The 23,231-nt window shown below is 43.7% G+C and overlaps 1 long non-coding RNA gene across 1 annotated transcript in view; it reads right to left on the reverse strand.

Moving 5' to 3' along the window:
* Positions 1-1,145: 1,145 nt before the first annotated feature.
* LOC130284653 (uncharacterized) overlaps positions 1,146-23,231 on the reverse strand; it is a 174,982-nt gene continuing 152,896 nt past the window's right edge. The window contains exon 3 of the long non-coding RNA XR_008847110.1: positions 1,146-1,287. This is a non-coding gene — a long non-coding RNA (uncharacterized LOC130284653). The remainder of the gene's footprint in view (positions 1,288-23,231) is intronic.

The following is a 23,231-nucleotide window of genomic DNA, read 5'->3' on the forward strand; positions in this document are numbered from 1 at the left end:
GTCTACACAGGAAATTACCTATGATGACAGTACGATTACGCCAATTATCAGATGATGACTGTACTTTCTTATTTTTATACCTTTTAATAACATCTTCTATAGTCCTGTTTTTTACGAAAGGTAACCAAAGGTCGCCTATTGGCTACTTCATGCAGTTCATAATCCTCTTCTAACATGTCCCAAAAATGTCTTATGGCTTTACCAATCACAGAATTCCAAGGAATGTTATCTTTAGCTTAGTCAACGGGCAATTTGCTAGTAATTCCATTCATTCTCTTTTTTGTTTTTACATAGCCTTCATCTATAGTAGCGAATGGATAGTCTTTCATATCTCTTTTATTTTTCAGTTCTTCAGCCTGATTTTTATATGCATTTTCATTACTGTTGATAAATTAATTTAACATGATACAGGTAAGAACTTTCAAAATGTAAAAGAACATTTTTGGCTATTGTGTTTCGAAAGCTAGTGGTCTCAGACACTAGCTTCCCTATTAATGTACCATTTATTTGTTTTTACCACCTCTCAACATCCACGAAAGTGTTAGGTGTGAGGATAAACGAATTATAGACAAAGAGGGAGATTTATGAATCAAAGAGAGATATTTTTTCAAAACCTGTCCAGAGGAAAAGTTGCTGAGTTGCCCATAGCAACCAATCAGATTGCTTCTTTCATTTTTCAGAGGCCTTTTCAAAAACGAAAGAAGCGATTTGATTGGTTGCTATGGGCAACTCAGCAACTTTACCTCTGGACAGGTAAAATTCTTTCCCAAAAGTCTTTAAAACTGTCAGATTTTTCTGTACAATCCAAGAATTCCAGGCTCTCCAAGCCTATGGATGCTAAAGAGAATTCTTGTGGCTAATCAATGGTGGAAAGGTGTTTCAATAAATACTCTGTATCAGAAGAGGACCATTTTTAACATACTAATTTTTGTACAATTGTGCAATTTAAAAAAAAAGGTAAAATAAAATGATTTAATTACAGTAAAGTGTATGGTGAAAAAAACAAGCCCTGTAGGTGGAAAACTTAACTTATGATTTTTAAAAGGTGAGGGGGTTAAATGGGCACTGTCAAATCAAATAACTTTATATATGTTGTTACTGATGAAAAGTAAAGACCTTTTGTAATATGGTTGTTTAATTTTTTTTTTATATTTAATAAAGAAAACGCCTCATGAAAATCCCACACAAGGGGTCTCCATACCTATTGGGACACTAACCAGTCCTGCAGCACCATCAGCTTGTCCATGAGTCAATGTCCACTCGCTATGATCCCCTCACCGGCTTCCTCTAAGAAAAAAACAGCGCCATAGTAGAAACCGGAAAAAAATAACAAAAAAATTTAAGGCAACAAAAACAAAAGCAATTTTGCCACATGTTACAGAAGCCTATGTATGACGCAGAAACAACAAACAGAAGACTGGAGTCTTCAAGTTCTAGTTTTAAAAGAACATTCTGAGTATGAGTCATTCTACAAAGAACATCAGATACCCTGAAGTTCCCAATACAATCTTAAGAAAATACTTACTCATCATAAATCATATTGTGCAACACTGTGACAAGTCCTGTCTTTCCTATCACTAAAATCATTATTTATGCCTCCTAGTGGATGCAGTGCTAGCTAAATACATTGTGTTCCTGGAGTCAATATTGGGCAGCTGGTCCTGTACTGTAACATGTACTGTATGAGTTAAAAATACCACCGCAATCTGATATAATCAATAAGAAATCAAGATGATAATTATTAAATATGCAGGAAAATGCTGAGAGGTTGTAAGGTTAAGGTTAGGTTTCCACACAAGTTTATTTCTGGCATTTTTTGGAATACTGCCACTGCAGTTTTTGAGCCAAAGTCAGGAGTGTATTCAAAAGGAATCAGAAATATAAAGGAAGGACTTATACTTTTCCTTCCTACTTGATCCAGTTCTGTCTTTGGCTTCATAAACTGCAGTGACAGTTTACAAAAAAAAACTGTAGATAAAAACCTGTGTGGAAACCTATCTTATGTTGTTGATCAATCTAGAAACAAGGACACATTTTTAATAACTAAGTAAAAAAAAAAAATTTTCACAGTGTGCACAATAACCTAGCAAAGTGCAGAAGGCATCAAGTATACAAGCAACAAAATTGGAAACCAATTTATAATGGGGGCGGATATTCAGAAACAAGTCAATATTTTATAGCAAAGTTGTCTCATGCTGGGTTTATTTTATTTTAATGTCTGCAGTAGCTTTAAATATTTGATGGATGTTATTTTGGTGTCACTTTTTGAAATTTTCTATTCACTTTTTTGTTTTACCGACAAAGTTTTTATTTGATTTTCAAATTTTTATGTGATTTTCAAGATGGATTGTAACAGACTTCATTATAGCACTCCACAGTAAATAAATGTGAAGTAACCAGGTGATATGAGGCTGGCCGTTCCAGATTACATGGCAGTAATGTGAGAACAATTTATTAGAAATCAATTTAATGCTGTAAACGGTCAGGGAATTATTAGCAAGTCGACTGATATAAGCTTACCATCTGCTATCTACCAGTGATATGCAAACATGGCAACCATCCATTGGGAATTCCACAAATTCTGATGGTGTGGGTGATAAAACTGATAAAAATGAATTTTTCTTATGCTTTTTTTTTTTTACATGTTAAAGGGGTACTCCCGTGGAAAACTTTTTTTTTCTTAAATCAACTGGTGCCAGAAAGTTAAACAGATTTGTAAATGATATGTAGTATATAATCACTGGCGCAGGGATGGTTCCCTTTTAGGCAGCCAAGATACAACAATGAGGGTCCTGGCTGGGGCCCAAATAAAAGGAATAAGCTCAAGAATAAATTGTGTTTGTGTATCGGCGCACATAAAAGGAACACACATATGGGAACAAACTTACTAATGCAGTTGGTTTATTAGCATCTGGATGAGATAAGAAGATTTTGAGGAGTGAGCTGGTGTTGGTTTCGTTCACTAGGCAGAGAAAATAAAGGAACGGCTTTTAAGTAAATACTCCAGATACTATATCTATGTCATAGGATTGTGTCGATTTTGTACTGTTAAATACTGTAGCAGAAAGACTTACTTCTATCTTTAGAGTTGAGCTATGATGCAGATAGATGCCGACCCCCCGCCTCGATGACCGTAATTGGCGGAAAACTTCTGTCTCACTCACTACATATATTTGTAAGATAATCGTGATTGAGTGATTCGAGTATAATGCAATCTGCTTACATGTACACAGTAATAGTAAAGTGTAAATCTATATATGGTACCATGTAATAGGCACTATGAGTGGTTGAAGGTACCTGTGGTCTGAAAGCTGGTTTGCATAGATTGATCCACGGAGCGTTGTTTGTCCTGAGTTGCGGTGAAGGATACCAGTGTGCACGATACAATCCACGGAGCGTTGTTCGTCCAAAGGTATAGTGTGGGTACTGAAACACAGTCCTTCCAGGATCCCCCAGAGGGACAGTATGACAGGCAGTCCAGATGGACAGCGGGTGAAGGCGCCGGGAGATCTGCTCCGGCCGTGAGCGTCTCACCGGTGCGACCACGCTGTGATAGTTTGCAAGGAGATCTGATTACTGAACGTGACGTCACGATTGCAGCTACAGCAAGACGCAGGAGCCAAAGAATCATCTAACGCGTTTCGGTCAGTACGCTGACCTTCGTCAGAGATTCTTCGTCAGAGATTCCTTTATTTTCTCTGCCTAGTGAACGAAACCAACACCAGCTCACTCCTCAAAATCTTCTTATCTCATCCAGATGCTAATAAACCAACTGCATTAGTAAGTTTGTTCCCATATGTGTGTTCCTTTTATGTGCGCCGATACACAAACACAATTTATTCTTGAGATTTGTAAATGACTTCTATTAAAAAATCTTAATCTTTACAGTACTTTTTAGTGTCTGTATACTAGAGAGGAAATGTTTTTCTTTTTGGAACACAGAGCTCTTTGCTGACATCTCTGTCCATTTTAGGAACTGTCCAGAGCAGCATATGTTTGCTGTGGGGATTTTCTCCTACTCTGGACAGTTCTTAAAATGGACAGAGATGTCAGCAGAGAGCACTGTGGTTATGATGTCAGTAAAGAGCTCTGTGTTCCAAAAAGAAAACCATTTCCTCTGTAGTTTTCAGCAGCTAATAAGTACTGAAAATGTTAAGATTTTTTAATAGAAGTCATTTACAAATTTGTTTAACTTTCTGGCACCAGTTGATTTAAAAAAAAAAAAAGTTTTCCACGGGAGTACCCCCTTTAAAGGGGAGACATATATATTATTTTTTAAATCAACTGGTGCCAGAAAGTTAAACAGAATTGTAAATTAAGCAAAAAGAAAAATAGCCAGCACAACTACCTAATACACGGGTGCAAGCTGCTGTGGCAAATACAGAGTATGCAAAAAAAGAAGATTGCAGCAGCACACGTGGTCAAAAAATGGAGGCTCTTAGCGCGCTTTTTGATCAAAACGTATCCCCCCATCCACCACGCGGAGGTGGCCTCATTTAGGATGGGACCCTAACACAAATTCTGAGCCTAACACTCATAACCACTCACCTCTGTTGGGCATATAGCCTCTGACTGGGTGTCATGCTGGATCCATTATCAATTTAAAACACCTCCTGTGAAAAATGGGGAGGGGTGCACATCTAAAGAGGGTGCCAGCTAAAGAGGGTGCCAGCTAAAGAGTGGTACAAACAAGCAAGAAGAAAAATGGCCAGCACAACTACCTAATACACGGGTGCACACTGCTGTGGCAAATACAGAGTATACAAAAAATCCATCCTAAACGAGGCCACCTCCGCATGGTGGATGGGGGATACGTTTTGATCAAATAGTGCGCTAAGAGCCTCCATTTTTTGACCAAGTGTGCTGTTGCAATCTTCTTTTCTTGTACACTCTGTATTTGCCACAGCAGCGTGCACCCGTGTATTAGGTAGTTGTGCTGGCTATTTTTCTTTTTGCTTTTTTGTACAACTCATGGGGAATGGCACCCTCTTTAGCTGTGCACCCCTCCCCCTTTTTCACAGGAGGTGTTTTAAATTGATAATGGATCCAGCATGTCACCCAGTCAGAGGCTATATGCCCAACAGAGGTGAGTGGTTATGAGCGGTAGGATCAGAATTTGTGTTAGGGCCCCATCCTAAATGAGGCCACCTCCGCGTGGTGGATGGGGGGACACATTTTGATCAAAAAGTGTGCTATGAGCCTCCATTTTTTGACCAAGTGTGCTGCTGCAATCTTTTTTTTTTTGTAGAATTGTAAATTACTTCTATTTAAAAATCTTAATCCTTCTAGTACTTATCAGCTGCTGTATGCTCCACAGAAAGCTGTATTATTATTTCCAGTCTGACCACAGTGTTCTCTGCTGACACCTCTGTCCATGCAAAGAACTGTCCAGAGCAGGAGCAAATCCCCATAGCAAAGCTTTGCAAATGTAGAGTAAATGTTTCATGCAAACATTTTTGTGCGAAAGTCACTAAATTATGTGATTCATTTTGAATATTTCCCCCAATGTGTATTAAAATATGAGAAATAAAAAAAATACGCTGCTGAAAGGGTTTTTTTGTGGTGACAAAAAGCAGGAATGTCAAGAACTGTGAAAGAAACCAACTATGAAGGTTAAAGACTAGGACAAGCTGTCAAACTGCATCTGTAAGCTGTTTAATTCTGCCCATGTGGATAAATGCTAAAAAGCCATGAAATTGTTGCATACTATGTCAATAGACAGAAGTCATGAAATAGAGGCAGGAATGCCACTCATATCTTATTAAAAGGTGGTGAACATCTAGTGATGATATGATGGGATTTTAGTTAGGAAAGGCATAATAACTCAATGACATGGCAAGTAAACAGTCAGGATTTCCGTCCAAATGAATATTCATGAAAATTTAAGTGTTTGTCCATGACAAGGCTCCATCTGCCTCGCAAGTTAACAGCTAGAAAAATAGACATCGGGGATATCAAAATCAGTTTAGGTGCACTGATGTTATACACAGGTTTTGATGGTGTAGTTGGAATGTACATGCACCAAATTGACTAAATGGTGCAGGACATGTGATAAATACATGGCTAGTACACATTTATTTTTTTATTTCACTTCCAAACACCATTTTCTATACCGTATTTCCTTCTTTGAGACATAGCTAAGACTTTTCCGCCAGTGCTGTCTACAGACAGTTTTGTAAATCAGATCTGGGATGGTGCATGTACGCAGTGTTAACTGAGGGCATTGCAACAAATCTGCAATTTTTTGAGAAAAGTTGCAGTTCAAAAATCACTTATGACTGAAAATGCAAACCCGTGTACATCAGCGGGAATTGCGAAAGTCACGTAGTGAGTGAAAGTCAAAAAGTCGCACGGTTTTGCAACAAAGTTGCAACAAACTTACACAGAAAAACCTGTGTATAAGCCTTGATAAATGTCCCCCATAGTTCCTCATAGGGCAGTATGTATTTACAGTGTTGGTTCCTACACAGGGTAAACCTGAAAAGGGTTCTCACCTTATTTAGTTTCATATGAGACACAACTACTAATGAAGCTCATGAACTTATAGGAAGATGCCACCAGGGTCCCCATATAAGTGGATAGAACAACACGGTCTGGAACCACTTTTAGGTGGTTCACATCTAAATGTTCATAGGACCAAGCCAACCTCTGTACCCCCTCTCACTGTGACATCATGTTGGATCTGTATTCATTGTTCATTGGGTCAAGTTGACCTCCATATACCCTCCCACAATTGTGACAACATGTGTTACCTGTATTTTGCTACTTTTTCTTGATATAAACCAGCATCATGTACTTACATTCAGCGTGAATCTGTGAAAAGGGCTGTTTGTGTGAAACACGTTATGCTGCTGTATATGCATTTTATTTATTTTAATCAATAATCTTGGAAACTAAGTCCAGTTCTTGTGGAGTGTTTACGCCAGAATTCAAGGGCTTTTCCTCTGCTCCTTCTGCACCTCAAAGAATTTAGGTCGTCTGTAGATCTAGGGAACAGTAATGAAGTTCTAACTGGATTTGTTTTGTTGATAATTCCATAATTTCTTTCTCTACATGATCTGGAAAAACCTATGTCAATAATGTAAATAAATCCTTTTGATTAGTTTGAGGTATGTTTAAGAATGCCAGAATGTTCTGCTATTAAACAAACATTGTTTTGTTTATCATATCTGCGATTAGTTTTTTGTTTTTTTGCTTCAAAGTAAAGCATGATGGTTTCAGGGGTTCCAGGGGATTTGCCAGGGGTTAAACATATGCATTTTTATTTATTTTTTCACTTTAGTCAGTGAAATTATCCAGGCTCGTTGGCACTTGTATAGAATAAAATTACATCTTTAGAACATAAACAGTTAAGGCAGTTGCTTCTTTGAGTGGGACTTTATAAGTAGTGACCTGTTCCTCAGTTTGCCTCTGGCTTTGAAGTTATTAAGAGAAATGGATGCAAACCTGCAAAGAGTATGGTGGCAGGAGGGAGCTTTGTATAATTGATAGGCAGAATGGAATATTTCCAGGCTAAGCTCATAACTCTTCCCTGACAGCTCACATCTGTCTGGTGCAGTGGGCAAACTTCCTCAGGTCTGAGGTTAGTAAACATTACAGGGTGATCTGCTCAGTGCTATTAGAACATACTGTGCAGTATATAGCATACGCCCAGCTCTATCGTCTGAAGTGAACACTTCTCGCTTTCAGTACTTGGTCAACAAGAATTTATTTTTGAAACCTACTTTTAAAGCAAGATTTAGCCTGGCCTTTAATAAGAGAAAACAAGTCTTGCCAAAAAATATTAGAGGAAACACAACTCCGACACTACATGGTCAACTGAAAACAAGCCAGAGAAGGGTTTGTTATCTAGACTCAGCCAGAAAACCACTATAACAAGCAATTCATCATATCCTATGGACCATGCACACATGTAAGCTTTTACACCAATACGCACATTATTGATGGTCAGGAAAGAAGGGCTTATTGTTGGCTGAAGGCAATGACCATCTAAAGGTGCCGGTGAAGGGAAAACAGAAGAATGAACTGAAGCTATAGCAACCGTATAGAAAGGTTGCTTCTTTCATTTTTAAAAATGCCTCTGAAAAATAAAAGAATCAATCTGAGTGGTTGCTATGGACAACTGAGCCACTTTTGCTCTGGAAAGGTTTCAATCAACACCCCCACCCCCCCCCCCCCACCCCCTCCCTGACCATCATGGCTCTGTGCCTGAACTATCTTGATCTCAATGTGCAGTGTATGAAGAATAAAGATTGCAGGAACAATTATGTCTTCTACTAGACATCTCATCCCCTATCCAAAGAATAGGGGATAAGGACCCCCGCGATCTCAGCTGCGCCACCCCAGATATCCAGTGCACGGAGCGAACTTCGCTCCGAGCCGGATGACTAGCGATGCGGGGTGGAGGCTCGTGACATCACGGTCATGCCCGGCTCGTGATGTCACAGCCACGCACCCTCAATGCAAGTCTATGGGAGTGAGCATGACTGCCGTCATGCCCCCTCCGATGGACTGGCATTGAGGGGGCGTGGCTGTGAAGTCACGAGCGGGGAGTGACCATGACGTCACGAGCCTCCACGAGTCATGAGTGGGGCATGACTGTGATGTCACGAGCCTCAGTCACGAGCACCTGATGCTCTAAATGAATGCCGGGTGCAGCAGGAAGATCACGGGGGTCCCTGCTGCGGGACCCCCACGATCAGACATCTTATCCCTTATACTTTGGATAGGAGATAAGATGTCTAGGGGCGGAGTACCCCTTTAAAATGTCTGGAAGACAACATCATATAAAAGATAGGGCATGGGAGGTGTAGGGTTGATGACTTCAGTTGTCCATGTAGTGTTGATATCCATTGCTTTCTCTTTGAACATGTGCACTCCATACTGGTTACTGTACAATTACCCTTGTGATTTTGTGCCAAAGGTTTCTTAGTAACATATTATTTAGCTTTATGAAGCTGACTACTAAACTATAGTTTTGTGGTTTAAATACCAGAGGTATATTAGTAAGTTACAATTATTCTTTATCATGCTAACCAGAGAATTGCTGTAAGGATTACTGCTTCTACCATGGGAAGAAAATAAATAAATATTTATTTCCTTGATTAACATTTATTTTATATCAGGATATGCCATCAATGTATGACAGATACAGGTCCAAAATAAGGAATATTGCAAAAAATTGCCTTGGGCCCCCTACCACCTGACGACCCGCTTCCCCAATCCCAGACAATCCCTTACTCAGGAGAATACACAACTATATAAGTGACTAACAGGCAGGGCCAGACAGACAAATCAGACATTTAAGAATAAGCAGCCCATTGTTCTGGAGGGGGTTCAACTGCTGGGAACCCCACCAATCACCGAATCACCTTGGTTCCAGTTACTCTCAGGCTGTTATAAAGCTCTAACTCCCATCATGTCTGGAGAGCCTCAGGCATTATGGGAGTTGTAGTTTTGCAACAGATGGAGGGCCACAGATTAGGGTACAGCGTCACCCATCATCACTGCGGAACTTACAAGTGACTCCAGCCGATGGGACAGTCAGGAGAATACACAATGATATCAGTGACCTGAGTGACGTCTTGTCTGTTGACTTTTCTTTTCTTCTTCATCTGGTTCAGATGTCAGGACTTCTTCCAGCTCCATCTTCTCTGCAGAGTCTGATGCCCGGACATCATAGGTTCTCACTTTGTCAGTAGATCCTCATCCTTTGCATGAAGACAGTAATCATTATTATTCTGCTAAATACTGTACCCCCTGGATATAATACTGCCACACACTTTATCCCCTGAATATAAAACTATCATCCACTGTTCCTCATGCATATAATACTGCCACCCACTGTACCCCCTGAATATAATACTGCCACCTACTGTACCCCTTGAATATAATACTGCCACCTACTGTACACCCTGAATATAATACTGCCACCTAATGCACCCCCTGAAAATAATACTGCCACCCACTATACCCCCTGAAAATACTTCCACCTACGGTACCCCCTGAATATAATACTGCCTCCTACTGTACCCCCTGAATATTATACTTCCACACACTGTATCCCCTGAATATAAAACTACCACCCACTTTACCCCCTGAATATAATACTGCCACCCACTGTACCCCCTGAATATACATACGCCACATACAGTACATACACACACACCATTCATGCATACAGTACATACACACATCATAAACATACCGCCTCTGTCCCCCCCACATATGCATAATACATACATATACACATCATGCATACACAAATCATACATACACCCGCCGCCTCCAGATCCCCCCCGCATAATACATCTCAACACATCATACATCTTGTTTACACACATCTATCATTCATACATCATACATACAGTACATACACACACACACACATCATACATACAGTACACACACATCATTCATACATACACACATTATACATACCGTACATACACACACATCATACATACAGTACACACACATCATTCATACATACACACATCATACATACAGTACATACAAACATCATTTATACACACACACACACACATCATACATACAGTACATACACACACATCATACATACACACACACATCATACATACACACTGCCTCCGGACCCCAAATTCTATGATCACCCCATGAACAAGCAGATACCATTCTTCAGGAGGGCTGAACGTGTGCAGCCCACAAATCCCCCCCCTCCGCCGCCCCGCCGATTCAATAAATGTTCTGCTGCAGATTTGCTGTGGTAGATTTTGTTACCCATTGAAGTCAATGGGCAGCACATTCTGCCGAAGCAAATCTGCAGCAAAAAAACGCACATGTGAATGCACCCTTACGGTAGGGCCACATGTAACACATCAGTAGTGTATGTTACTCTGCTGATCCATCAAAGACCTGACCCTATAGTGTGCCTCCAGCTGTTTTCCCCCCGTGTCCTGCTTACAGCAGCAATCTGCCACTACTATCCGCTCCACGATGTCTCAGTGTACACTGCAGGTGCCCATGTGACTCGCAGGTCCCTGTGTGGCTGCTTGTTAGTGGCAGATTGCTGTTGAGAGCAGCACACAGGGGGGGAAACAGCAGGAGGCACTCTATAGAGTCAAGTCATCGGCGGATCCGCAGCGTAAAATACGCTAAGGATCTGTTACATGTAACCCTACCCTAATGTTAATCTGTACAGGATGATTTATGATAAGAGAGGTTTCCACATTCTATATTTTTTTCTCTAACTTAAAGGAGTACTCCAGGATGCAAAAATTGTCATTCAGACTGCTGGCAGTAAAATAATAAATATACATACCTGTTGTCGCTCCCCAGATGCCTCCCGTAACTGTCACGATGCCGGCTGCAGGAGGTGGATCCTCTGTGCCAGAGAGGGATTGGCGTGGACCGAGCTAGTGGACCGGTTCTAAGTCACTACTGGTGTTCACCAGAGCCCGCCGCAAAGCGGGATGGTCTTGCTGCGGCGGTAGTGACCAGGTCGTATCCACTAGCAACGGCTCTACCTCTCTGACTGCTGAAGATAGGCGTGGTACAAGGGAGTAGACAGAAGCAAGGTCGGACGTAGCAGAAGGTCGGGGCAGGCAGCAAGGATCGTAGTCAATAAGGTAATAGCAGGAGGTCAAGTACACAGTAAGGACAACACAGTAACGCTTTCACTAGGCTCAAAGGCAACAAGATCCGGCAGGGGAGTGCAGGGGCAGTGAACAGATATAGTCTGGGAGCAGGTGGAAGCCAATTAAGCTAATTGGGCCAGGCACCAATCATTGGTGCACTGGCCCTTTAAGTCTCAGGGAGCTGGCGCGCGCGCGCCCTAGAGAGCGGAGCCGCGCGCGCCAGCACACGACAGCAGGGGACCGGGACGGGTAAGTGACCTGGGATGCGATTCGCGAGCGGGCGCGTCCCGCTGTGCGAATCGCATCCCCGACGGCCATGACAGTGCAGCGCTCCCGGTCAGCGGGACCGACCGGGGCGCTGCGGAGAGAGAGACGCCGTAAGCGCTCCGGGGAGGAGCGGGGACCCGGAGCGCTAGGCGTAACAGTACCCCCCCCCCCCCTTAGGTCTCCCCTTCTCTTTGTCCGGTAACTGCCTCCCCTGGGATGAGGACACCGGGAAAGAATGGAGGGATTCCTCAACAACAGGCAGTACAGCAGGAGTGGGAATGGGGAGGGAGGGCAGAGGGCGAGGCCTGGCACGGGGCAGTGTGACACCAGGACGGGGGCCATGAGGAGGCACCGAGGCTTGCCTGACTGGACTGGGAGGGGGGGAGAGGCACTTCTTATGGCAGGCAGAGTCCATAAAGACTTTAGGGAGACCGGATACAGGGGAACACACAGGGTCACGGCAGGGAGTACTGGGAACCGGTTTAAGGCAGTCCTTGAAACAAGAGGTACCCCAGCTCTTGATCTCCCCTGTGGACCAATCCAGGGTTGGGGAATGGTGTTGAAGCCAGGGTAGTCCAAGGAGAATTTCGGAAGTGCAATTGGAGAGGACCAAAAACTCAATTCTTTCGTGATGAGGTCCGATGCACATTAGGAGGGGCTCCGTGCGGTAACGCACGGTGCAATTCAACCTGACTCCGTTGACCGCGGAAATGTGGAGTGGCTTGACGAGATGGGTCACCGGGATGCGGAATTTATTCACCAAGGATTCCCGAATAAAATTCCCAGAGGCACCAGAGTCCAGGCAGGCCACGGCTGAGAGGGAAGAGTTGGCTGAAGGAGAAATCCGTACAGGCACCGTGAGACGTGGAGAAGCCGACTTAGCATCAAGAGACGCCACACCCACGAGAGCTGGGTGCGAGCGTGCGTTTCCCAGACGTGGAGGACGGATAGGGCAATCCACCAAAAAATGTTCGGTACTGGCACAGTACAGACAAAGATTCTCTTCCCTACGGCGATTCCTCTCTTCCAGGGTCAGGCGAGACCGATCCACTTGCATGGCCTCCTCGGCGGGAGGCCTAGGCGCAGATTGCAATGGAGACTGTGGAAGAGGTGTCCAGAGATCTAAGTCTTTTTCCTGGCGGAGCTCTTGATGCCTCTCAGAAAAACGCATGTCAATGCGAGTGGCTAGATGAATGAGTTCATGCAAGTTAGCAGGAGTTTCTCGTGCGGCCAGAACATCTTTAATGTTGCTGGATAGGCCTTTTTTAAAGGTCGCGCAGAGGGCCTCATTATTCCAGGATAGTTCAGAAGCAAGAGTACGGAATTGTATGGCGTACTCGCCAACGGAGGAATTACCCTGGACCAGGTTCAGCAGGGCAGTCTCAGCAGAAGAGGCTCGGGCAGGTTCCTCAAAGACACTTCGAATTTCCGAGAAGAAGGAGTGTACAGAGGCAGTGACGGGGTCATTGCGGTCCCAGAGCGGTGTGGCCCATGACAGGGCTTTTCCAGACAGAAGGCTGACTACGAAAGCCACCTTAGACCTTTCAGTAGGAAACTGGTCCGACATCATCTCCAAGTGCAGGGAACATTGCGAAAGAAAGCCACGGCAAAACTTAGAGTCCCCATTAAATTTGTCCGGCAAGGACAAGCGGAGGCTAGGAGTGGCCACTCGCTGCGGAAGGGGTGCAGGAGCTGGCGGAGGAGATGGTTGCTGCTGTAGCAGAGGCAGAAGTTGCGACTGAAGTTGCTGCACCGTGGTGGACACTTCCGACAGCTGGTGGGTTAGATGGGCGATCTGTCGGGATTGCTGGGCGACCACCGTGGTGAGATCAGAGATATAAGGCAGGGGAACCTCAGCGGGATCCATGGCCGGATCTACTGTCACGATGCCGGCTGCAGGAGGTGGATCCTCTGTGCCAGAGAGGGATTGGCGTGGACCGTGCTAGTGGACCGGTTCTAAGTCACTACTGGTGTTCACCAGAGCCCGCCGCAAAGCGGGATGGTCTTGCTGCGGCGGTAGTGACCAGGTCATATCCACTAGCAACGGCTCTACCTCTCTGACTGCTGAAGATAGGCGTGGTACAAGGGAGTAGACAGAAGCAAGGTCGGACGTAGCAGAAGGTCGGGGCAGGCAGCAAGGATCGTAGTCAATAAGGTAATAGCAGGAGGTCAAGTACACAGTAAGGACAACACAGTAACGCTTTCACTAGGCTCAAAGGCAACAAGATCCGGCAGGGGAGTGCAGGGGCAGTGAACAGATATAGTCTGGGAGCAGGTGGAAGCCAATTAAGCTAATTGGGCCAGGCATCAATCATTGGTGCACTGGCCCTTTAAGTCTCAGGGAGCTGGCGCGCGCGCGCCCTAGAGAGCGGAGCCGCGCGCGCCAGCACACGACAGCAGGGGACCGGGACGGGTAAGTGACCTGGGATGCGATTCGCGAGCGGGCGCGTCCCGCTGTGCGAATCGCATCCCCGACGGCCATGACAGTGCAGCGCTCCCGGTCAGCGGGACCGACCGGGGCGCTGCGGAGAGAGAGACGCCGTAAGCGCTCCGGGGAGGAGCGGGGACCCGGAGCGCTAGGCGTAACAGTAACCCTCACTGGCCTCCGCCGCGATCCTCTTCCTGGTTGCCGGTGATTCACATTGCCGGCCAAAGTGGGACTTCGCTGCGGCCGGTGATTGGCTGAGTGCAGTATGACCACCAGCAACCAGGAAAAAGATCGCGTCGGAAGCTGGAGCGGGTTACTGGAGGCACCTGGGGAGCGACAACAGGTATGTATATTTGTTATTTTACTGTCGGCAGTCTGAATGACAATTTTTGCATCCTAGAGTACTCCTTTGAGACATTTACTGTAAGCCAGTGTTTTCCAACCAGGGCACCTCCAGCTGTTGCAAAACTACAACTCCCAGCATGCCCAGACAGGCTTTGGCTGTCCAGGCATGCTGAGAGTTGTACTTTTACAACAGCTGAAGGCACCATGGTTGGAAAACACTGGCTCCTGATGTCACTATGCGCAACTACTATGAAGGGAGCGCAGGAGTTCCTGCACTAACTTCAAAGCCATGCCATAAATGAACGGCGCTGCGCGCTGCAGCGCCGTACATTTATAATGCGCAGGGTTTACTCATACCGGGCGGGATGGTGGGGTCCACTAGCCGGCGGGAAGGGAAGCGTCCTACGGGCGCCCGTGCATAAGCGTCCTGCGGGCGGGCGCCCGTGGATAAGGGTCCTGCGGGCGGGCGTGCATAAGGGTCCTGCGGGCGGGCGGCCATGCATAAGGGTCCTGTGGGCGACCGAGCATGTGGATGAGCGGGCAGTCACTGCGGAAGGAGAGAGGCAGGGCTTCCTGTTAACGCCGTACGTGCCCTGCCCCTCCTCATCCACTCACTCAATGCGGCAGAAAGGCAGGGGTGGGATGGTTACTCAGGTCCCACCCCAGGTCCTCCTCATGTTGACTCCGCTGCTGCCGGACGGACAGGTCTGGTAGCAGCGGCTGTCATACTGATTAATTAACATGATGGCGGTGCCGGTCATCATGTGATTGTAGCAAGGGGGGCCCATGGCGACCGTTGTGACCTCTATAGCTACGCCACTGAATGCAGCGATTATTACCTCGGCCCCGCTCCTGTGCATGTCCCTTGATTTACGGCGGTGTAATCTTGGCCTCACTCCTGTGCAGTGCATGTCTCTACATTTGTGGCGGTGTCATCTCGGCACAGCTCCTGTGCATGTCCCTTGATTTGCGGCAGTGTAATCTTGGCCCCACTCCTGTGCATGTCTCTACATTTGCGGTGGTGTCATCTCGGCACAGCTCCTGTGCATGTCCTTCGATTTGCGGCGGTGTCATCTTGGCCCAGCTCCTGTGCATGTCCCTTGATTTGCGGCGATGCCATCTCGGCCCGGCTCCTGTGCATGTCCCTTGATTTGCGGCGGTGTCATCTTGGCCCAGCTCCTGTGCATGTCCCTTGATTTGCGGCAGTGTCATCTCAGCCCGGCTCCTGTGCGTGTCCCAGCTGATTGTCAAGCCAGTGAACGTCCAATGAACATGAAATGGAGGGGATTGGAAACTAAATGGGTGGAATGGAAATGAGGGGAATAGCTATGGGGTAATTGTCTATATGAACTGAGGGGAATAGCTATAATATGAATTTCCTATACGAAATGAGGGAATGGACATGAAATGGGGGGGAGGGTGTGGACATGAAATGGGAATGGACATGAATTAAGGAAAATGGTCATGAAATGGAAGGGAAAGGACATGAAATTGTGGAATTTTACCATATGTTTATCATCTCGAAATCATAATATTTGCCTCCATAATAGCAATATGACATTTTCCCCAAATTATGCAGCTCTACTATGAATATACCACAAATTTCTACAATGAGACTAAGTCTATCTCTATTGGCTATATAGTGTTTCCCCCAAACCTCCATTGCAGTATCCAGAACCTGCAATATTTCCCATTTATGTACTATACTTGCTGTGAAAATAAAAAAATTACATTTTTACTCAAAAATGCTGGTGTAACCCCTAATTTTTCATTTTCACAAGGGGTAAAGGGAGAAAAGCTGTTCAAAAATCTTGAAATCACCTTTGGAGTCTAAATGCTCACTGTTTCTTTTTTTTACAAAATAGGGTCACTAATTTTTTTTTACCTTTTATGTCAGAACCTCTGCAGTGCAAATCACCAATTTAGGCCTCAAATGTACATGGTGTTCTCTCACTTCTGAGCCATAAGTGCACCCGCAGAGCATTTAACGTCCACATATGGGATATTTTTGTACTCAAGAACAATTGCTTTACAAACTATGAGGGCCTCGCATAGAGAGGGCATGCCTTCATAGGTGGTGAACATTTCTGTAACCGGCCCAAGGGAAGCCATGGAGCCACAGGTGTGAGCCTCTTTTTTATTGCACTTTTTTGGGCGGCCATTGCAACATGTGCAACTGGAGACTGTTTTGCACTGCGTGGCTGAACATTACCCCATATGCAGACTGTCCGGATTTCTGATCAGGGATTTATTACTGAGCAGCATTTTTTTGGGTACCACCAGCATGGTGTTCCACCAGCAACTGTTCTGTTCTGTGTGGCCGGACCAAACAGCAGCCACTACACAGTTATCAGGAGTGATCGGAACAGACCAAGACGTACATGTACATTGTGCACTGTGTTCTGCCTATGCCTGAGTTACACTGATAGGCATAACATAGCAGATCAAATACTGTCACAGGCATGTAGCCATGATAACGAAGGCCATTGTCAGCCTCGTCAGGTGGCACAAGCTCCAGGGTAAGTGATGCTGTCTGAGACAGCACCAATCACCCATATCTTCTGGGCCACTGGGTTACCGGAGACCAGATTGGCACAGAAGAGGCGTCATTTGCAGATCAGAATTATCCAGCCAATCACGGCCATGGGGGGGCGGGGACTGTCAACGCTAAAGTCAACTGACTGTTAAAGCATGTTTACACGCTGTGACAGTTTAACTTCAGAATGAGCTGACACCTACTAATGCAGCAAGTACCTGCTAATTAGGACCAGCCGGCTCATCCTAAGATGGCAGCCAGTTAATATGAAATGTTAGTGATCCCGGTATGACATCAATGACAACATTGTTTATTTGTTCAATGTCCCCCATCTGACACGGTACATTCATGATTGCATGTAAAGCACTAAATCTGTCATTCACTGTAAGGGTCTATTCACACGTACAGTGTCTTGCAAATATTTGATGCACAGGATTTGAAGCTACAGAACTGATGCTGTGTTCAGTAATTAAGTTTACATTGAACTCATTAGCATAAAATCTACAGCTTAAATCCTGCGCATCAACTATGCACAGGATACTGTACGTGTGAATACACCCTAAAACTGTTGTTTAACCTCTTGGGGGGGGAGGGTGTGATGCCTGTCATTAACCTATTAGATGCCACTATCAACTTTGAAAAACAAAACTAAAATGATCCCGGCTGCTCAGTGGAGCTGATCGGGACCATCGCAATATAACCGTGATGTCCCGATCAGCTGAGAGGACGGCGGGAGGGTCCTTACCTGTCTCCTTATTGTCCGATCTGGGGCTCGATGCTCCCAGCCAGTCATGCAGCCTGGAGCAATCGAGCACAGAAAACACTGATCAATGCTATGCTATGGCATAGCATTGATCACTGTATGCAATCCAAGGATTGCATGTTATGGTCCCCTATGGGGACTAAAATAGAGTAAAAATGAAAACAAAAATAAACATAAACATATGTGGTATCGCCGTGTGCATAAATGTCCAAACTATAAAAATGTAGTGTTAGGCTGGGTTCACACTACATTTTTCAACTACGGTTCCCGCATACGTTTTCTATCAAAAACTGTATGGGAAAAAAAAACGGATGGAACAGTATGGGAAAAAGTAAACCGTATGCGTTTTTAGACTGTATACTGTTTTTAAAAGTGCATACTGTTCCGTCCGTTTTTATAAAAAAAAAAAAAAAACATACGTTTTAGAAAATTCTGTCCATTTTTAAATGGAGGGGTCTTTGGGTCTTTAGGTTGCAAATGCCCATGTGCAATGAAAAAACACGGTTGAACACGGTTGAACACGGTTTGGAGTACTGTTAAAAACTGTATTGCAAGCAAACCGTACGCAACCGTATGCATCAGGGTGCATACGGTTTGCAATGCTTTGCCTATGTATACGGTTTTCAATACTGTTCCATACGTTTTCATTAATGAAAACGTATGCGGGAACCGTAGTTGAAAAACGTAGTGTGAACCCAGCCTTACTTTAACCGCACGGTCAATGACGTATTCCGAAAAAAATTCCAAAGTCCAAAATTGTGTATTTTTGGTCACTTTGTATACTTTCAAAAAATTCATAAAAACGATAAAAAAGTCCCATAAAAAAAATATGGTACCGATAAAAACTTTAGAACACGGTGCAAAAAAATAGCCCTCAAACAGCCGAGTATATAGAAAAATAAAAAGTTATAAGGGTCAGAAGAGGACTATTTTAAACATTCTAATTTTTGTACATGAAGTAATAATTTTTTTAAAACAAGTAAAACAAAATAAAACCTATATTAGTTGGGTATCAATTTAATCGACTGGAGCTACAGAATAAAAATATAAGGTGTCATTTTGACCGAAAAGTGCACTGCATAGAATCGGAAGCCCTCAAAAGTTACAAAATTTTGCCTCACAAATATTTTTTTCTGGTTTCGCCGTAGATTTGGTGGTGAAATGATTGATGGCATTAGAAAGTAAAATATATGGCACAAAAAACAAGCCCTCATATGGGTCTGTAGGTAGAAAATTGAAAGCGTTATGATTTTTAGGAGGGGAGAAGGAAAAAACGAAAGTGCAAAAATGAAAAAATGGCCCCGCCCTCAAGGGGTTAATTTACATAAAATGTTTTTAAACTGGCCAAACACTTTAGATAGTTGTATGTTGAATGCTAAGTGCCTAATTGGCCCATACACATGCATGCTCAGGTCATCGTGCATGTGTTTTTAATGGAAAAGGGAGGGGAGAAAGCTGCTGCCAGACTCCTTTGGCAACAGTGTATCTCTCCAAGAACAGAATGATAAGACAGTTGGAATTCAGCTGTCTTATCTAATCTTCCTCAACACACATTAGATGGTCAACCAGTGGCGGATTTGACTGACATTTATCTAATGTGTATAATCAGCTTAAGTTGTAATTAGTCTAAAAGATTAACATATCTGATAACATTTAGACTACAGTCCCATTTTACATTCATTAGGGGAGATAAATACCTGTCTAAAAGAGCCTAAACACCTTAGATTAAAATTAACCAAACCCACCAACTTTAGTGGCCTTCAGACTCATGGCCTCCCAGTGAATTATGGCCTCCCGACTCTCCATTAACAGATGATGTCGCTGAGGATACCAGTCTAGTGTTGGGTGGCTAGCAGCCACAAGCCCTGTCAGGCTGCAGCTTATCCCTCCCCTCTCTTTAGAGAACACATAAATATTTTGTTGTGGCTCAGGCTATTAAAAAATCTTGTGCATCTTTAATCTGACTAGTCTGTGCACACCCAACTTCTGATAAGCTTTGCCCCTTTATTGAAAAAAGTGAAAAAGTGAATACAAAGTGTATAAAACACATTGAAAATGTGGAGCAAGTCAGTTTTGTTTTGTTTTTTTGCCACTAATTGCACCAGATTTATAGCACAGGCAGTTATACATGTCTCCCGCATTGTCCACCTATTTAGACCCAGTCTGGAAATTCTAGTGATGTAAGCACATTTCCCACATAAAGTATTTTACTCCTCTTACCAGACTGGGGACAAAACTATAGAAATAATTTATACAGATGAATTATTCTGAGAACCAAATCCAGAATCTTCCTAGAACTGCAAAAAAAAAAAAAAAAAAAAAAATGTTATCCAGCAGGCATCTGACTAGTGATGTGAAGCAATTATTTTGTTTGTGCCTCTTCCTACTATGTTTTATTGTTCCATGTATTTACTTCTCTTGGACTATTCATGAAGACTGTTTGTTTAAAAATCCCAAAAACGCAGTTAAACAAAGACTAAATCTAAGGCTAGGGTGAGAAAGCCCTTCCACCCCCCCATGTTTCCATCACAAGTGAGGTCACCTCATTCCAGCTGTGTCAGGAAGTTTGCTTCTTTGATGTTTCAACTGATAAGATAAGAGGCTAGCTGACAAATGGGGACAGCTGAGGGTGACTGGTCTTAGGATCATGTCCATACTTGTCAGGAGACATTTAGGATGTTGTGTAAACTCTTCAAGGAAATACACATGCCTTTCAGAAGTAAAAAGCACCAAAGGATTCCCCATTTGTACCACCTAATAATTTGCTTAATTTCCTATAATTAAGTCTCTGACCTTGCTGATATAATTCAACCAATAGTTCCAGTTTGGCCTAAGTGTCTACACCCTTTCTAAACTTTTGGCTCCTTAATGCTTGAGAACCATAAATTATTGGCCCACCATAAAAGGGTCATGCACAAAGGTGTCATTAAGCAGTGCAGGAGAACATCTACATATGCCTTCCTATTTGATGTAGGTAATGAAGTGATACTTTAATTTAGAACAATAGAAAAAAGAAGCAAGCAATGTTTCCTCCATTTAAGTCTTAATAAATAAAAATCATCATTGTGCTGCTGAAACATGGTTCCTTGATTGTTATTATTTACTATAGAGTCCCTCGAACTAACACAAATAAATGTAACATTAATAAAAGTAAATAAATTATAAAATTAAACACACTTTTTTGTTACCTTCACAATCATAAAAGCTCTATAATCATTTTTGATGATTGGTGTATGTAACAAAAAAATAACCAAATAGATTTTTTCTGAAATAAATAATAAAACAATTACAATACAATTAACAATAACAAAACATGGCACATAAAAACAACTTTTCTGGCAAATAAACAATAGCTCTGATTTATCAAAACTGTATAAGAGAAAAACTCTGCTCTGCTGAACCAACACAGCGCATCTTTAAAGAAGATGTCCAGTGCCAAAAAATTTATCCTGAAGATAGGGGATAAATGTCTGATTGCGCGGGATCTGACCACTGGGATACCTGTGATCTCTCCTACTGGGCCCGGCTCTGCCCCGAATCTGCGCTGCTAGAGTGTGTTTTGTACCCACTACGTCATCTGGTCAAAACACGCCCCCTCCATTCATAGTTATGGGAGATGCGGAGACACAGGAATGCTATGTCTCCATCTGTCCATAGAGATAAATGGAGGGGGCGTGTCTGTACCAGCTGACCTGCTGTGTGGGAAACGTAACACACAGAAGCTCAACCAGGGCCAAGTCAGGGCCCTATACTGGACATGGTGGGAGAGTCTGACCACTAGAATAAGGGATACATTTTTTTAGCCATGGACATCTTCTTTAAGAATGTATGTCAGCCTTTAACACTTATTCTCCGATCCACAGGATGTGGTTTAAGCGTATGATTATAGGGGAAGGGGGTCTCACAGTTGGGATGCCCAATTTCCCAATCAATTTATTGTCTATTGGAGATGCCAGAGATAGCCAAGTGTTGTACCTGGCTATCTCAAGCAGCACTATAGACTAAGAATGGAACCTCCATGACCAGACTGAGACACTATCTTGTGGATAAGAGACAAGTGTTATAGCCTGGAACTCCTCTTAATTTACTATAGGAGTAATAAAAGCATTATGATTGCTTGCTGTAGCCAAAAAGACCAACATTTTTGGGAGTTTTGATAATTCTGAAGCAAATTGATTTTTTATTATTATTATTATTATTATTATTTATTTTTATAGCATGCTTGATTCCAGGGAGCTGTACATATACAGTGAAATTTCTCTTAGTGGACACCACCCAATAGCAGACAGTTTTTAATTCCCCGGCAGAGTTCCCTAAGACTTAATGTATTTGCACCCTCCAAATAGGGGACATTCCCAATAGCTGACATGGACAATCCCAATAAGAGACAATAGAGGGCAAAACACTCCCATTAGGGGACAAAACACTCCCAATAGGGGACAATAGGAGACAAAACACTTCCATTAGGGGACAAAACACCCCCAATAGGGGACAACCAGGCTTATGTGCTTGCCCCACCTTGTACACAGGACCGCCGTCAGGGGGTACAGCCAATACCGCAGTAAGGGGCCCAGGCCCCCACTGCACCCCCAGCAGAAGCCCCAGCACAGAAGCAGAAGACTGATGTTTAAACAGTGGTCTCCTGCATCTGTACGTCTGCCAGCCACATCATTCACCCTCTTCCTTCCCTGATCCCCCCCGTGCCTCTTTATTCACCTGTGCCAAATCATCTCCCCCCCCCTTTATTGCCCCCTGTGCCACATCATTTCCTCTTGATCCCCCTTGTGCTATTTAATTCCCCCTTTATTGCCCTCTTTTCAAATTCATCACCCCCTCTTTACCACCCCTGTGACATTTTGTTCCCCCTTTATCTCCCTGTGCCACTTCATAAAGAGGGGGGGGGGGGTGATGAATTTACAGAGGGTAATGAAGGGGGAATGAAATAGCACAGGGAGGGGGAATCTAAGGGAAATGGTGTGGGACAGGGGGAAAGGGGGGATCATTTGGCACAATGCACAGGGGAATAAGATGGCACAGGGTATAAAAGGGGGGATGAAATGATACACAGGTGGGGGGAGATAAGGGAAGATTAAACAACACTGGGAGATTATACTGGAATATTGCTTTTTATTGTGTTTTTTATAGGTAATTACACTCTAGAGTGAGTACAGGACAGTATTCTGTCATTTAGGAAGAATTTTGAGTCTTTTACTTAATAAGGGACATCTCTCAATAGCGGACAGTTTTTTACTCCCCGTGAGTGTCCGCTATTAA

The sequence above is a fragment of the Hyla sarda genome, chromosome 8 (genome assembly GCF_029499605.1).
Source record: "Hyla sarda isolate aHylSar1 chromosome 8, aHylSar1.hap1, whole genome shotgun sequence".
Taxonomy (NCBI): Eukaryota; Metazoa; Chordata; class Amphibia; order Anura; family Hylidae; genus Hyla; species Hyla sarda.